The sequence below is a fragment of the Oryzias latipes genome, chromosome 22, assembly GCF_002234675.1.
Source record: "Oryzias latipes chromosome 22, ASM223467v1".
NCBI classification, from domain to species: domain Eukaryota; kingdom Metazoa; phylum Chordata; class Actinopteri; order Beloniformes; family Adrianichthyidae; genus Oryzias; species Oryzias latipes.
Genome location: NC_019880.2, coordinates 19,418,067 through 19,437,045, shown reverse-complemented (window position 1 = coordinate 19,437,045; position 18,979 = coordinate 19,418,067).

Here is an 18,979-nt window from a genome sequence, read left to right as displayed (position 1 = left end):
TGTTGTTAATTATTATTGAATAAGTAACAATTAACAAGACAAACTTTATAACTAACAAAACGCTGCCTCTGCTCATTCCAAATTGGTTTGCCACAACTCTATATTCTTCACATAGCACAAGGGTTAATGAGCAAAGCTTCATGAATGACGCTTGTGTCATGCTGAAATGCTGCCTCCACTCTTCATTGGTGAACTCCAAAAGTACCACCCTCTCATACCAGTCTTTACTCCTCGCCTTCATCCAGTGGCTCCTTGTCTCTGGTGAAGGAGGGGGGACTAAAGTGATAGCGGGTGGCATGCCTCCGCTGTATCAAAGTAACAAGTAAAAAGTGTTGTTCCCGACGTTCAAAACTGGTAATCGAAGTCTAAAGTATTAAACCTTGTGCTATCCTAGGCACTTTAACATTGGGAGTTGGGTCCATGGATTACATGAAATCCTCTCCACCTTTATCCACCTTTGTCATGTTAGGGAGAACACGTCAATGTAAGGGTGGGATCATCTAAGATAGCACAAGGGTTGATAAGTTCCATGTTCCGACAGGGATTGTAAAGTGTGGTTTTTGTTTACAAGCTTTGGTCCATAACAAAATGGTCAGCTTAATGCCAGTCTGAATACAGAGCAAACGCAAGAATGGGGACTCGATCCAGATTATTTGGATCAGGTCTGCTCAGCCAATAAGGAGTTTCAATGGTGGGTTGGTTGGAAAACATGTAGAACATGGGCCCTCCAGGCCTGAATTTTGACATTCCTGCTTTAGGGGTCCTGTAAGAAAAGATCAACCTGGGACTTCTAAAGCATAAAATGAGTAAGTTAGGATTAAATTGACAATTTTCCCCTTATTATGAACAAGATATTTGTAAAAATAATCTCCCTAGCCCCATTTTTATCCCAATAGAGCAGCGGTCCCCAACTTTTATTGCAACGCGGACTGGTTTGATGTCTGCGGGCAGAGAGGACGTTGCTCAAGTCATAATTGTTATAATCTATTGGATTATAATCTATAAGGATGTTAACAAACACAACTGACTAAACATTATTACAATTAAGCTTAAAACTTATTTGTAATCCTGCCCAGTCTAAAAGGGCTTTTTCTTCTTTTTTTTTTTTTTTTTTTCTAACCCTTTCCTGTCCAACAGCTGGGCAAGCAGATGAGAACTGAGGGCCTCTTGTGTTGGACATATTTTATTTTAACAAGAGGGGTTATTAATCTTCAGACAAACCAAAGATATGTCTGAATAAATTCCTTTTGTAATTGAGGCCAAACTTTATTAATTTCAATCATGTTAGAAAATCTTTGGTGTTGGATCGGACGGAAAAGGAAAGAAGGGAAGAAGAGAAAGGGATGTTAGGGGGGGGGTAGGAGGGTGATAATAGGAGGGGGGGGTAAGACCATGAAGCAGCATAAAGCAACAAGTTTACTGGTTGTTTATCATTACGGTAAGGTTCAAATGTAGTACCAAAAGGTCGGGGCCTGTCCACACACACACTCAAGTGTTATCAACACACCTGCTAGCTGCAAAAATGTCCACATGTCAACATGTACACAAAACAGATAGTGTTCACACAAAGGTCTTTTTTTAAAAACGTCTGTTAACTTTTTACTGTTGTTAGAGAAGGCAGCATTGCACGCTTGTTCAGGAAAAATAAGCAGCTGGGATAATTACATCTTATCTAATGGCAGCATTATTGTAGTACTGTCCATTAGACTTTAGAAGCCGCAAATGATTGCTATGATGAAACATTTTTAGGGATAATCATGCATTTTCTGCAAAAGGGTTTTGACTATTACAGATAATAAAGATATGGCTGCAGAAGAAGAGGGTGAAAAAAATAGATTTTTAATTTTTTGGCTTCCTTTGTCCTGGTAAGGAATTTATATTTGCAACAGTTAGGTTGGAAGGACAAAATGAAACATTAAACTTTATTTTGGTGAGGTAATGCTTGGTTTTTGATTATATGTATTAAACAAAATGTCACCTCCTTTTCATCTTATGCTAAAACATTTTAAGAAAGACTGTTGGGGTGTCAGCTTCTCATGATAGCTTGCTTTCCTGTTTGTATCTGAGTGTACCTATTATTGAAATTGATGGTTTCTCCTGACAGACAACACTTTTGTGTACCTAGATATAACCTACACTGTAAAAGAAAAACAAGGTTTTTAAGGCAAAACACTGGCAGCTGTGGTTGCCAGAATGGTACCGTAAAATTAACGGTAAAACATTTTTTCATTTTTACGGTGAGAACATATTTTTTTTGATTTAAAAAAAAAAAGTTTCCTCTAAAAGAAAAGAAAAGAGACTGGTTCTTTTATTAACCCACTCTGGAGGCTTTAAGCGTCCGAACGGGGCGTTAACGTTCAACACCCGTGCGCCTTTTGTATGTGTCAAATCATGAAAAATCCCCCGTAACTGAGACCACGCCCTATAACCTGGTGCGCCCTATGGTCGCGAAAACACGGTAGTTCATCTACACCACTCTCAAATTCCTGCAAAAAACAACATATCACAGTAACTGCACATTAACATTTAACCAAAAAAGCCTGTGGTTTTGTCAAAAAAAAGTTGTAAAAATAATAGTGTTTGACTGTTATAAGCATTATGGAAAATTTCCGTTAAAATAACAGTGCCCAAGTCCTGTACAGTAGAATTATGTATTTTTTCCAAAGAAATAATGTACTAATTACAATTTTTATCAGTGAACTGATTAACAGGAACTTTAAGTCATAATAACAGTTTTAAACAGTTTTATAGCTAACTAGGTCTTTCTGTAGTTGTTTTTTACTGTTAAATATACCGATTTTTCTTTTACAGTGTACGTAGGAGGAAGCTTTTATCTCCTTTCACGTCAATGTGACAACTGAAGGAAATAAAGATTTAAGGCTGTCTTTTGGCACTGTTATCTGTGAATAAGAATGTCATAGACCCAAACAAAGAGACACGGTCATTGGGGCTTTGGGCTTGCAAACAGATTAACAATCTTTAGAAAGCTCTGTCCAACAAATTATCAACAAATTAACATCTTTCATTTTATAATAATTGTCATAAAGGATGAACATAAAACAGAAATTAGAGAGAACAATTTTATCTTTTATATGTAAGCTTTGTTTTCTATAGGCAGACATCACATACACTTAAAGCCACACACGTTTTCACTGAAATACATGTCTTCTCCGTGATCTCTTATGAGTAAATTGATGTACTGTGGAAGATAAAACGGACCCCTCCGGGTAGAAACAGCTTCACTAAACTTCCCTCTACCCTTTATGTGATGTGAGGGAGTAAGTGTGTCTGTGAAGGAGAGTGGGGTGTAAAATGTGTGTAGTTGTGACAATAAACCCATACTGTGTGGTCCACCCTTTCACTCACCTCTTTATTGTCCTTGCTGTCTTTTAAAACGTCCTTCTTCCCACTTAATCTTCTTTTAAAACAGCCTTAAGCTACATCCACACCGTCCTCTGCAACATGCATTCAAGCAACCACTTCCAAAGAAAAATCGTAAATGCGCATATATGGACTTCCGAGTTCAAAACACAAGTTTCTATGACAATTTCCGGGCTCTGCGTACAAACCTGTGGCCATTGTCAACCCATTGCAAGTTAAACTAGGTCAAACACTGACCAAGAAGGGACTTGGATTTGTTAGTGACGAAATTATGACATCCCTTTTAATTTACGGAAATGCTAACTGTTTAAAAATTGACCTCTGAAGAGAAATTAATAACAGTGCAGGGTGCTGGACTATGTGATACAAAGTTTCTCATTTATCAGAATCAAGCTGTGAAAGAAAAAGCCTAAAGCAAGATTTTTACCACAGTGATATTTTGCAACAAGCCTCTTCCAACTGTAGGTGGCAAAAAAAGCGCCAGTAAACAGCAGTAAAATAAAAAGTAGCCCCTCCCTTGTCTAGTGTGAACACAATGGCCTAAACTGTTACAGCTAAGCTGACTGTGTTAACCCATGAGCAGGAAAGACATGACACAGATCCTCAAAATAGCTCAGGTTTAATAAACCTCAGGTCCAGAACGAACAGAGCTCGAAGCTAGGAGAGTACAAAGATGTTTGGACACAGAACACAAAAAAGCCACACCTTCTATAGGAGCCTAATGAGATATTGATTGCAGCTGTGACCTCTCTCAGGAAACCTCAGAAAAGGGGAAGGCATCCAGGAGAAGTCACAACCTGCCAGACTAATTAAAACATAAAACCACAACAAAGGCATAACATGCAAGAATTTGCATTTAGTGTGTACAAAATTACTGTATGTGCATTATATCTACCCTTGCATGGGCTTTAACTATCTGTAAAGCGATTTTGTTTTCATGGCTTATCATTGCTAATGGTTTGTAGTGGTTTTGTTTTTTATTTTTTGGTCTTTTGCAACTGAAGTTGAGAGCAAGAGAGTGGCAAAATGGTGGTGGTTTCTTTGTGCTGTGTATTCCGGCTTGGCCATCATGTGTGTGTGCTTGTTCAGACTTTGTGTGCTTTTAGCTGACTGATTTATTTGTATTTTTGGTCTGGCTACTATTCATCCCCAACTTCCAGATTTTTCACAATTTTTGTTGTTGTACATTTTATGACAAAATGTAGATACTTTTTAACCCGAACTTAATCAAATTGATGGGCACTTTGAATTCCGTCTCCGAGTCCAACATTGCAAGAACTGTGCAGTGACAAATGTGCTGTGTGGAGTTCTTAGCTCTGTAAAATGAGTGAATTATGAAAACGGATAAAACAAAGAAAAATGATTTCTTTAAAAAAACGTTCTTGGCAATATGTCTTGTGGTTGTAAAGAATATAAATAAAAAAACTATTACAATATTTTTTATTTATTTACCACAACAGTTTTTCAGTACTCACAGTGTAAACATTCAAGTAGAATGTGGGCAAAAGTAGGAAGATATGGAACAGTGATTTAATCTTCTCTGATTAAAGTATCATCACCACTCGAATCCCTCCGGCACTGAGCTCCGTTTCAGAGGTGGCTTTGAAAAACACATTTAGATGTTTCCAATAAAAGCTGCTTTTTGCTGGAAGCAACTTCACACAGATTTCCTCTTTGTATGGAATATTCTGTCAACAAAATAAAATTAAAAAAAAAAATAAAAAGAACAAAATATATATACATTTTTAGTTTTGTAATTAGAATATTAGTGAGAGGTTTTGTTCTTTCATAACTCAATAATGAAAAATCACCTAACATAAAAATATAACATAACATATAATCATCAAACATTTAGTCCACTGAACTTTATTTGTAAAAAAACAAAACAAAAAAAAAACCCACAGAAACAACACTCTGCTATATAGAGTTTTTTTTTTTGTTTTTTTTTTTTAATAACTTGTCCTGTCCAACAGCTAGGCAGACAGATGAGAGCTGAGGGCCTCTTGTGTTGGACATATTTTACTTTAACAAGAGGGGTTATTAATCTTCAGACAAACCAAAGGTATGTCTGAATAAACCCCTTTTGTAATTGAGGCCAAACTTTATTAATTTCAATCATGTTTGAAAATCTTTGGTGTTGGACCGGACGGAAAAGGAAAGAGGGGAAGAAGAGAGAGGGACGTTAGAGAGGGGGGGGGGGGGGTAGGAGGGTGATAATAGGAGGGGAAGGGGGGTAAGACCATGAAGCAGCATAAAGCAACAAGTTTACTGGTTGTTAATCATTATGGTAAGGTTCAAATGTAGTACAAAAAGGGCGGGGCCTATCCACACACACACTCAAATGTTATAAACACACCTGCTAGCTGCAAAAATGTCCACCTGTCGACATGTACACAAAACAGATAGTGTTCACACGCATACTTATGCCTTTAAAACCAACTAGTGTGAAATATTTCAGTCATGCAAACTGTTAGTGCAAAGGTGAGCTAACACCTGTGCTCAGGTGAGTGTTTATGTTCTTCTAAAATGGATGGTGGAACGTGACAAGAAGGAGGGAGAGTGCCCAGCCATCCCCACCCCAAGACCCCCACCGCAGCAGCAGCGGCAGCCGGAATCCCCCCAACGCCACACGGGAACCGGCAGGGAACAACCGCCGCTCGGGCGACCAAGCCCGCCACCCAGGCCAGGGCCAGCAGGACCGCCGCAAGGCCCCCAGAGCCAGAGAGCAGGGAGGCACGGAGGGAAAGAGAGCGCCGCCCCAGCCCAACCAGGAGAGCAGCCCCCCCGCCGCGCCGGGAGCACCCAACGCAGGGCCCCACCGGAGAAGGACGCCCACAGCCCCAGACGAGCACCCCACCACCACCCAGGAGTTCCGGGCATCCCCCCGCCCCCAAGCTATATTGAGTTTTTTAACTTTTGTTAGACGATAAGGCCCACTCTGATGAAAATTGTTTTTTACATGTAAAATTTTCTGATGATAGAGGACATTAATAAAGAAAATTAAGCATTACGCATTTCTGTGTATTTCTTTATTCAAATCAAGAACAGGTAAAGAAAAAAAAAGCAGTTTGAAAGACAGCTTATTTGTGATGTAAAAGCTACATTCAGCAAGTCACAAGCTCGCTCCATTCTGATTCAACCACTTTCAGAAAAACAGATTCATGTACATCTTTGTTTTCCTTGTCAGAACTGGCATCTGGATCAAAACTGTATAGCTGGATAGCTCCAATATTGCTCACCATATTCTTTGCTCTGGTTTTTTTAGGTTGAGGTTGTGAGGGGCTCTAAGCTAGCAGGAGAGCGTGTAAACAGATGGGTGACAGGAAGGGGAGCTGGCTTGCTCCGCACCAAGAGTCAAAAGTGAATTTCTAGTGAACTACTGCTGCTCTGCAGAAACTATATCCTAGAAAACAACACAGGGATTTTGATTTTGTCTACCTGGGTCCTATCTCCTCACAAGTAGCCTGATCAACTTTCCCAAATCCTCCATCCACGCCACATCTCCAAGCCTTGCCACAACCCTAAGCCACGCATCAACTCAAAGCCACGCCACAACTCCAAGCCGCGCCACGACTTACCTCAAGTCCTGGTTCCTCTCAATTCCACGACCACAATCCCTCGCCACATCATTGGCCTCAGCCGCTGCGCCATTATCACCGCGCCGACGGAGATATCTCATCAACACTCTTCCACTGGTCTCCGTCCAGAACAAGAAATCATCTTATTTTCCATCCAACTCTCCGGTGCTCCTTCCGGTTCTAATGAATGTTTAAATAAGTTCTTAACCCTTGTGCTATCCTAGGCACTTTAACATTGGGAGTTGGGTCATCTAGACCCACTAGACAGTGCTCTGAACCTTTTTTCTTCAATGATTTGTGATCTTCACTGGTGTCCATGGATTACATGAAATCTTTCCACCTTTATCCACCTTTGTCATGGTAGGGAGAACACGCCAATGGAAGGGTGGGGTCATGTAAGATAACACAAGGGTTAAACAGACATCTTAAAATATCCAAATATTAGATGTCTACAGCCAGATGTGTAGGAGACCTCAATATGCCGATATCTTTCAGAACACTATTGGCAGATCTCTAATGGAGTAACAAGAGAACAGATAGAGGTGTCTGAGATATGCAGTTGACAAAAACAGAAGATGTCTTTTATTTATGTAATAGACATCTATTCTACTGTAGATTCGTATTAGTTAACTACTATGCATTGACAGTAGATGTTTATTTGTTAACTACTAGACATCTACTGAAAAACTACTGAAATGGCTTGTTTACAATGTCCAAGGCTTGATGGGACAGTGATGCAATTAGCTGTGGGGAAAGTCGTCTGCTAGAGATCTAAACATTGATGTGCAATACCCCTGTGAATCGATGTCTATCAGATAATGTATATCTATAACGGTAGCTTTGAAATTTTTTAGATATGTGTCCATGCCTATGGGTATTGCACCATACATATAAAGCATTCCTATTTTTTTTAACATTGTTCCTCAAAGCCCAAATCATTCATGGTGTGGATTATGGGACACATACAAATGCACTATTTTTAAAGTTGGGTTTATTTAAATTTTGGGAACTAGTGAAACTTAAAACAGCACTCATCATGTTTAAACCCAGAAAAAAACTTACTTCCAATAAACATACAACAAATGTTCAAGGACAGAGATGGTTGCAATTTAAGAAATCAGCTTAACTTCAAAAATCAGTGCAGTCGTTCTACAGAAAGAAAAATTAATTTGTGGAGTGGATATATGGAACGGATTGGATTAAGGTTTAAAACAAACCAAAACTTTACATGTATTCAAGAAAACCTACAAGATTTCACTAATGGAACCTGACATGGCAAAAAATGATCAATACAAACAAAAAATGTCACTTCTGCATAGGTGCTATAAGTATACAAATAGTCAAATCCTTTTTAATGCTTTTGTCCTCCAGTTTTGGGTTTGTTATAGATTAGTTTAGTCATTATTTTGTTATTTATGTATTTAACAATCCTATTCAACATGCTTAACATTCACCACTGTTAAAAGATGTTTGACTGTTGATTTCAGCTTCAGAGATGCCCAGAATCTACCCTGTAATGCTCAAGAACATAAAAAGTTCATTTGGATTGTTACATTACCAAGGAGGTTACTCACGATGTCTAGCCAACCAACAACAACAAAAAAAACGTTCCCACAAAGAAAAAAGACAACACAAAATGACAATACCTGCAAGTGACGCATAATACTCTCATTATTATTTAACAGAATGAAAATTCTCTTTGATAGACTTTTGGCCCTAAAATTCTGTCGTACTTGAGCCATCAACCTTTTTTTTCTGTTTTATTTTTTTTTCTTATTTACAACCTTTCATTTATTTATTTCAATGTGTCGGTGTCACATCCCGAGAACCTACTGGACCCAGAAATGGAAAATAGCATATACTTATGCCAGCATCACACACTAATGCCGGCTATGAACACTGGAGCCAACATGTAACCTCCAGGAAATAAGTTGAGTTCAGTGTCTTGCCCAAAGACACACATGGGTGGAGAAGGTGGGAATAGAATCTGCGATCTTTTGCGATCACATTTTGACTATGTTCCACTAAAACCAGTGGTCACGCTCTTCTCTGTTTAGCTAGTATCATGGTGATCACAGAGCAAACAGATCAGCTTCTTCCAACCATTAAGGAAATGTCTAACATGAAAGCAGAGTTGCGTTGGAAGAAGTGCTAAAGCATTTGTACTTGCGTTCTGAATATTTGCTTTTGATGCTGCTGCACTAATGAATTTGAAATGTAGAGCTCAGTAAAGGCCTTTTCTGAGAAAAATGCAGGTTCTTTGAAGCCATTTAGACTCTGTTCCTTCAACGCTCTAATGACCTCATCTATAAATGCAATTAGAAACTTATGCAACACTCCAGGAGGCACATCTATGTGAGTGGGTTCTATTTAAACCAACATTTGTGTGTACATCCCAGACTTGTATGCTTTTCAGTTCTTTATATTGATAAAAAGCTGTATCAAATATGCCTACATGATGGAATCAAACAATTTGGTGATCATAAAGCAGAATCCAGCTGCTTTTGTGGAGCTAGTTACATTAGTGGTTAACTGGATTTGATTTTGATGTGCGTGCCAGCTGTAATGTTTCCACTGCCAACAGAATCCTGACTTGCTGGCTTACACAAAAGCTGTCAGTCAAGCTTGATCTGTTAAGAAAGGGATTTGTTGGGGAATAAAACTCCATAAACATTAAACAAAGAATAGACTGTGAATTTAAAATAATTAGATAAAAGTTTACATTACATGCTTGGTTTCTGATCATTTCTTGGGTTGGGCACCCCTGAGGTTTCTTCGTTTTTTCCGGAATCCGTTTTTTTTGGGAGTTTTTCCTTACCGCGAAGGGGGGTCTAAGGGCAGGGATGCCGGTATAACTTAGTCAGTTTATTAGTTCATTTTAGTATTTTCCTATTGAACTCTTTGTATTCGTGATCCTTTTGAGTTCATGTTCTACTTCGAAGCCCATCGAGACGACTGTTGTTGTGATTTTGGGCTATACAAATAAAATTGAATTGAACTGAATTGTTTGAGTTTCTGTGGGAGAGCTTGTTGTAAAAAAAAACCCAGAGTTTTTGGGTGCTTGATAAGTGGTGAATTGTTGGGTGCTTCGTTTATTCCCAACTTCAATCACAAAAACTAACTGCTAAGGTGAACAGAGTTAGATCAACTCATCACTCAGCAGACACTCAAGGATGGAAAAACACAAATAGAATTTTTTTCTGGTTGGCTAAACACCCTTAACCCTTGTGCAATCCTAGGACCCCACCCTTACATTGACGTGTTATCCCTATGACAAAGGTGGATAAAGGTGAAGAGGATTTCATGTAATGCACGGACACCAGTGAAGATCACAAATCATTGAAGAAAAAAGGTTCAGTTACTGTCTAGTGGGTCTAAATGACCCAAATCCCAATGTTAAAGTGCCTAGGATAGCACAAGGGTTACAAAAGGCACCGCATGGTCACACTCCTGTGTCTACCCCAGACAAAGATGCCTGAAATGAAATTACAGTGTTCCCCCCGCATATTTACATTTCACGATTTGCGTTTTCACATATTCCCAGATTTCTTTCTCAGTCACGTGACTCCGGTTCATCACAAAACCATGGCTCAAGGTGCTTGTATGAGACTGCGTCCGAAGGAGGTGCTGCAGGGGAGGAAAGGAGTGGAGATGAAGAGCGTGCCGGCCCGTCGGTTTTCTTGCCGGCTGGTAAGGAATATTTAGGGTTAGTGCCGGTGCAAAACCCATGCAGGGAAAGTCAAGCAGGTCCTAGCTTTAGCTTATGTGCTGAAAGACAAATGAAAGGAGCGCGTCATAGAAACCTTAAAGTGACAGACAGCAGTTCTCACAAGCAGAATTATGTCATTAAATGCGGTTTATTAAACATTCAATCCATTTCCTCCAAGTCCCTATTAGTCAATGAGTTAATTACTGATAACAATCTTAGTCTTTTAGCCTTAACAGAAACTTGGCTCCATCAGGATGACTATGTTAGATTGAATGAAGCAACCCCCCCCACTTATGCTAACTATCAGAAATCCAGGATTTCAGGTAAAGGAGGTGGTTTGGCAGTAATATCACAGTCTAGCTTACTTCTCAGCCCTAAAGTTAAAAATGCTTATAATTCATTTGAAAGCATCATATTGTCTTTAAGTCACCCAAACAGGAAAACTCCAAAACCTGTTTTACTCATAATTATTTATCGCCCCCCCGGCCCATATTCAGAATTTTTAACTGAGTTTTCCGACTTCCTATCGACTATTGTCTTAGATTCTGATCAAACTATAATATTAGGGGATTTTAATATTCATGTTGATGACCCCAGTGACTGCCTAGGAAAGGCTTTTGCAGCTTTATTAGATGATGTTGGTTTCACCCAAAGTGTGAATGAACCCACTCACTGTCATAAGCACACCCTGGATCTTGTTCTAACCCATGGGATAGAGATCAGCCAGCTGAGTGTCCTTCCTCTTAACCCCATCATTTCTGATCACTTTATGATTACCTTCCAGTTTTCACTGGAACATCCTTCTGCCCCAGTGAATAAGAAACAACTTAGAAGAACCTTAACTGACCGTTCTGTGTCTGAGTTTAAACACACAGTTCAGCCAGTACTTAGTGATATTCTGAGAAAATACTCTGAGACCAGCTCCCATATTATCAGTCCTAATATAAATGACCACTTTGTTAATGATGCCTTACAAGCCCTCAGGAGTACACTCGATGTTGTTGCCCCCTTGAAACCTAAGTTCGTCAGACAAAACCGAGTAGCACCGTGGTTTAACGCTGAAACTCGTTCTCTTAAACGAGAAACCCGTAAGTTGGAAAGAGAATGGCGTCGCTCCGGTTCAGAGCAGTCTCTGGATATCTGGAAACATAGCCTATTAAATTATAAAAAAGCTCTGCGTAGAGCTAGAAGCCAGTACTATTCAACCTTAATATCAGAGAATGGAAACAATCCAAGATTTCTTTTTAGCACTATAGCTAAATTAACTCGCAGTCAGAGCTCAGTAGAACCACATGTTCCTGTTTCTCTCAGCTCTGATGATTTTCTTACATTTTTCGATAGTAAAATCTCAAATATTAGACATAAGTTAAATCAAGTTATTCCTACTATCAGCCCAGAACAGGCTGAAGCGGTAGAAATGGAGGCATCCATAGAAACCTCTGTAACATTAGACTGCTTCACTGCTGTGGATCAAGCGGAAATAACATCAATTATTACGTCCTCCAAATCCTCAACGTGTCTGTTAGACCCAATTCCCACCAGACTTTTTAAAGAAACTTTTCCCCTAATTAATGATCCCATATTAACAATGATAAATGCCTCTCTGGAAACGGGTTACGTGCCACAGTCTTTTAAATATGCAGTTGTTAAACCTCTTCTGAAAAAGCCCAGTTTGGATCCTAGCATCTTGGCCAACTATAGACCGATATCAAACCTCCCCTTTATTTCTAAAATCCTAGAAAGAGTTGTAGTTAAGCAGCTTTACTGCCACCTACAGGACAACAGCCACTTTGAAGACTTTCAGTCGGGGTTTAGACCTCACCACAGTACGGAAACTGCACTAGTTAGAGTCTCTAATGACTTGTTATTGGCCTCAGAAAAGGGACTACTTTCTATTCTGGTCCTGTTGGACCTCAGTGCAGCCTTTGACACTATCGACCACAGTATTTTATTCCATAGACTAGAGCAGGACATAGGGATCAGAGGATCTGCTCTCCAGTGGTTTATCTGTCTGATAGGTATCAGTTCGTTAATGTAAATGGCCATTCCTCTCAGTGCACTCGAGTCAACTATGGAGTCCCACAGGGCTCAGTCTTGGGACCGATCCTGTTTACGCTTTATATGTTACCCCTAGGAAACATAATCAGGAAACACAGCATTAATTTTCATTGTTATGCCGACGATACGCAGTTGTATTTATCCATGAAGCCTGACCAGAATGACCAGATAGAGAAACTGAACGCCTGCATCAGTGACATCAAGACCTGGATGACAATTAATTACCTCCTCTTGAACCCAGAAAAAACTGAGGTCATTATACTTGGTCCTAAAAACCTCAGAGATGCTCTGTCTGCTCAGATAGTCTCCCTGGATGGCATAAGTACAGCCCCCAATTCCACAGTTAGAAACCTTGGGGTTTTACTTGACCAGGATTTATCATTTAAGGCTCACATATCTCAGGCGTGTAGAACTGCCTTTTTTCACCTGCAGAATATTGCTAAGATCAGCAATATACTTTCTAAGAGTGATGCTGAAAAACTCATCCACGCATTTGTTACGTCGAGGCTGGATTACTGTAACTCCTTGTTAGCAGCGTGTCCTAAGAGTTCCTTAAGAAGACTCCAGCTTGTTCAGAACGCAGCAGCTAGATTGTTAGCTGGAACCAGCAGAAGAGATCACATCACTCCTGTGTTAGTTTCGCTCCATTGGCTCCCAGTTGATTCTAGAATTAAGTTCAAGATCCTCCTGTTAACCTATAAGGCCTTACATGGAATGGCCCCGTCCTATATTAAGGACCTCATAGTCCCTTACCAACCAATCAGAACACTTCGCTCGCAAAATGCAGGACTGCTTGTGGTTCCTAGAATTAGTAAAAGTACGGTTGGAGGTAGAGCGTTTAGCCACCAAGCCCCTGTCTTATGGAATAAACTCCCAGCTCATGTAAGAGAGGCCGACTCAGTTTCTACATTCAAAGCTAGACTGAAAACATTCCTCTTTGGACAGGCTTATTGTCAGACTAGTTAGTATTCAGAGATTATTTAACTTAATGTTAGTTTGTTTAAATTAAACTTAATAATAACTATTTCTTTTAAAAGGCTGCTAGAAGTTGAAGCTGGGGTAACTATGGTACACTGGGGTTCTGTCCTCTTTCCTTTTTTACTTCTACCCTTCCTCTCCTCTATTCTTGATCATAATTTATCATTTAGTTCTCCATGCCTCTGTTTGGTGCAGTGCGATTCATGTATTGTCCCTCTTTTCCTCTCCCCTCCTGGGGAGTGGGAGTGCTTCCAGACCCCAGTTGGCTCATCCGTGCTCCAGTTCCTGACCGTTTACCTCGCCTTTGCTCCCGCTCCTACACCTGGCTGTGGATCCTGCCTCTGGCTCATCTCTGGCTCGTCTCTGCTCTGTGCCTGACCGAGTACCTCATCTCTGCTCCTGCTCCTACACCTGGCTGTGGTTCCTGTCTCCGGCTCGACTCGCGCCTTTGACTGTCCCCACAACCACGGCTGGATGAAGCTCGTCTGCTGGACTTTATATATGTAGTTGTAGATTTAGATAAGTTAATTCTTCTCTAAGAGTTCTGGTAAATCGCCTGTCCGTCCTGGGGGAGGATCCCTCCTTCATGTGGGCACCCCTGAGGTTTCTTCGTTTTTTCCGGAATCCGTTTTTTTTGGGAGTTTTTCCTTACCGCGAAGGGGGGTCTAAGGGCAGGGATGCCAGTATAGCTTAGTCAGTTTGTTAGTTCATTTTAGTATTTTTCTATTGAACTCTTTGTATTCGTGATCCTTTTGATTTCATGTTTTACTTCGAAGCCCATCGAGACGACTGTTGTTGTGATTTTGGGCTATACAAATAAAATTGAATTGAATTGAAATTGAATTGAATTGAATATTTCTATTTCCAACGGTTCCTGAATCGGCATAGCTGAGGTTTGTGCATGGAGAAACGGCATCAGCTGACTCAGAAGCGGACAGAAAAATGAGGAAGATAATCGCAGGGAATAAAAATTGTAGTGATCCTCCCTGTGTGGCTATCCTGCTCATTGCAGGAGTGCATTGTGGGAGTTTTCTGTTTGTGTTGTTAAAACCCTGAGTGAGTTGGGTATTCTCAGGAAAGACATTTGCAATGTTTTTCTGTTCTGAAAAGGCCTATTAAACAGTTAAGCTGAGGACATTAGAGTCTGCCATTTAATTGTGCCTCCTGAAACCCCAACTGCCCGGGATCGTGCCGTGTATGAGGCATGGGTCAGCTCATTCTTTTGCCTGCTAGAAAGGTTTAGGAGACTGGCGCTAGCACCTCACTCATCAACAAAGTTGAGTTCTGCTCCATCCTGACCTACGTGATAGAGCAGCTGCTATATTGGTGTCAGAAGTGGAATTTGCAGCTGTCAGAAAGACACAATGATAGAGCAGAAAGCTAGCGATATAGAGCAACTTACCCTGGGGTACAGCTTTCTTCGGGAAAGCCGCCTGCTACAAGATATAAGATAAAAAGCCTCGGTGCACCATCAACCGGATGGTACCAGTGTTCCCCGCCCAACATATCAGGTAACTCGAGCAGGACCCCATGAAACCTCAATGGCTGTTCCAACCCCTCCGATTGCAGAGCAAAGGAGCAGCATTACTCAAACTCTTACAAAGCTACCAGGATTTAGCGACCTGGAGGGTCCAGCACTTGAGGTCGTAGTAGACTTATCAGCAGAAGAATGTTGTAACCTACAAGCCATTACTGCTGCCCTTAACAGACGGTTTGGACAGTGAGTCTCCAGTGAGCAGAGCAGAGCAGCTGATCAGGTGACGGCGGTTTAGTGGAGAGACTTTGGGAGCTTCTGCCGCTGACATTCATCTACACATACGACATGGCTACCTTCAATTTTCAAGTGCCGCCAGGAAAGTGCTAAGATTTCATGCATTTCTGGGGGGCCTCATCAATGTGGGAGAGGTGCTGAGAAGAGCTAAACAGGCAGAGGAATTTTTCTGTGCTGGGTCAACTAAGACATCCCCACTGGTTAGGACTGGTGACCAAGAGTTGGAGGACTCTGTGCAGGATGAGTTCAGTCAAGCTCAAGCTATTTGAACCCCACAATGCCCAATGCCGCCTAATTGCTGCCACCACTGTAGAGAACCAGGGCATTTTGCTAGAGACTGTCCAGCACGCCAGTTCCCGATCCAGACCCCAGGTTATTCCGGGAAACACCAGTGGGATGAGGCAGTAAGGGGATCCTCACCTCAAACCACAACACCCCTTAGAACTATCTCTCCAATGGTAGGCCACTGTGGCCCAACATGTGGATTATATTTAGACTGTTCCATTGGTAGCTAGCCCTGCAGTGTATTGGTGGACACTGGGTTCACCATCTGTCTTGTTAAGAAGGGACTGTTACAAGGGACTGCAGGCTCTCTCCCAGAAGGTTGGGTTCCTATTGAGACTGCACTGCTCACAGTGACAGGTGAGGGATCCATCATGCCAGGGAAGAAATTGTTGCCGGTGGCAGTTGGAGCTATTAAGTCTTAACATGGGTTTTGGCTGGCTGACATTCAAGATGACTGCATTATAGGGTTAGACCTCCTAGGTCGCAGGGGGAAATGCGTTGATGTACTAATATCCTCACTCTGCATACACCTGCGTTCTGGAACAGGCCACAAGAGGGAGCACCAGAGCACTGCAGGCCACCACAGCAAACCTGCACAAAAACAGCGCTGACATCTGCGGTTTCCGAAAACAACTTTAAACAAAAGCTACAGCACCCTGAAGAAATGAGAAGATCAGAGCTATACAACGAGGATACAGGAGAGCAGAGAGGACGTTGAGAAAAACAAAATTTACAATACATCAAGAAAATGTTAAAGAACAACAAATGATTTACAGTCATGCAATTAAACAAGCTATCACCCTCAACTTCTCAAACTTACTTATACAAAAAAAATTACCCTAAATTTCTCTTTACAACAATAGACACTTAACTAAATTAGATTTCTCAGAGGTAAAATGATATAAGTTCTAATCCAATTAAAATGGTTTTAAAATATAAATTAAATATTTGAAAAGTATCAATTTTGTCTTAGGACAAGCCACAGCCCTTGTTAAATAGTAACTTATATTAGATGCAATCTGGATGTCAGAAACTCTTGTCATGGCGCCTCCAGGAGTCCTCGCCTCCCCCATCCCTTCCCTGCTGCCTTCCAGATTGGATCCAGCTGTCGGCATTCACCTCATCACCTGCACCTGTATTTAAGATGGCTCCGGTCCAGTATTCATCACCAGTTCCTTTTCCCTCTATGGTGCATACTTGGTCTTCCCTAGCTCTTGTCTAGTAAACTCATGCTCTTGTTTATGCCAAGCTCCCATCTAGGAAGCTCTCGATCTACCTACAGAAATCCTTCATCCATCCGAGCCGACCTGGGTCCAGTCACAAGATCGTCATCCTCAAGCTCATCTCCGAGCTCCTCGTTACAGCCACGCTCTGACTACATCCTGCCATCAAGCCCGTTCCTCCTACGCCAAATTCCACATACCTCCAAGAAGCCGCTCCTCTTTGGCTCCAAAGAAATCCACTTCCACGTCCTGCTACTCCTTCTCTGGTGACATCTTCGCAGCCCGACTCCAAACCACCATAGACTTTGAAAATAAATCTATTCTTTTTTTTTTTTTTAACTTGTCCTGTCCAACAGCTGGGCAGACAGATGAGAGCTGAGGGCCTCTTGTGTTGGACATATTTTACTTTAACAAGAGGGGTTATTAATATTCAGACAAACCAAAGGTATGTCTGAATAAACCCCTTTTGTAATTGAGGCCAAACTTTATTAATTTCAATCATGTCTGAAAATCTTTGGTGTTGGACGGGACGGAAAAGGAAAGAGGGGAAGAAGAGAGAGGGACGTTAGAGAGAGGGGGGGTAGGGGGTGATAATAGGAGGGGAAGGGGGATAAGACCATGAAGCAGCATAAAGCAACAAGTTTACTGGTTGTTAATCATTATAGTAAGGTTCAAATGTAGAAAAAAAAAAAAAAAAAGGGGCGGAGCCTGTCCACACACACACACTCAAATGTTATAAACACACCTGCTAGCTGCAAAAATGTCCACCTGTCGACATGTACACAAAACAGATAGTGTTCACACGCATACTTATGCCTTAAAACCAACTAGTGTGAAATATTTCAGTCATTCAGTCATGCAAACTGTTAGTGCAAAGGTGAGCTAACACCTGTGCTCAGGTGAGTGTTTATGTTCTTCTAAAATGGATGGTGGAACGTGAAAAGAAGGAGGGAGAGTGCCCAGCCACCCCCACCCCAAGACCCCCACCGCAGCAGCAGCGGCAGCCGGAATCCCCCCAACGCCACACGGGAACCGGCAGGGAACAACCGCCGCCCGGGCGACCAAGCCCGCCACCCAGGCCAGGGCCAGCAGGGCCGCCGCAAGGCCCCCAGAGCCAGAGGCCAGGGACGCACGGAGGGAAAGAGAGCGCCGCCCCAGCCCAACCAGGAGAGCAGCCCCCCCGCTGCGCCGGGAGAACCCAACGCAGGGCCCCACCGGAGAAGGACGCCCACAGCCCCAAACGAGCACCCCACCACCACCCAGGAGTTCCGGGCATCCCCCCGCCCCAACCCCAGGTACGAACCAGGACCCCCCAAGGGAGACCCGCTCCGCACTCCAGGCAGCCACCCGCCCGGCCCACGGTTGGTCCAGGGAGGAGCGAGGCAGGGGCCCGCCGCCCCCGCCCAGGAGGGGGGAACCCCAGGGAAAAAAGAGGGCCCAAAAGGGGTGTTGTAAATATGGCCCGACCAGGCTCGGCCACAGTTGGAAATTTGGCGGGGCCCAGCACTCAGGAGCAAGGACCAGAACCCACCCCCCAGGGACCAGACACCGCCGGCTCAGATGTAATGTGAACCCCCCCACCGCGCGGAGAGAGCACCGCCGGGCCCAGGAAGCCGGCACCCCGGAGATACGGCCGCCGCTGCAAAGGGGCCCGTACCCCCCACCAGGGAAGAGGCAGGGGACAGACGGACCCAGGTCCCACCTTCCTTGCAAAATGTGTGTGCGTGTATGTGTGTTTGAAAGGGTGTGTGTGTGCATGTGTGTGTGTTTATGTTGGGATGTATATATTGAGGGGGGAGGGGTGTGTGTACTAAGGGGGGTGCGGTTAAAATTGGCGGGTAGGGCACTAAGGGGACATCTCCTGATTACTCACAGTGACGTCCCCTCACCCTCCCCACCAAGGGGCCCTAAATGTCTAAATGTCTAAATAAATCTATTCTTTCCACTTCCCAGCATTTGGGTCTGCTCACGTTTTAGCCGAGCATCATAACTCTGT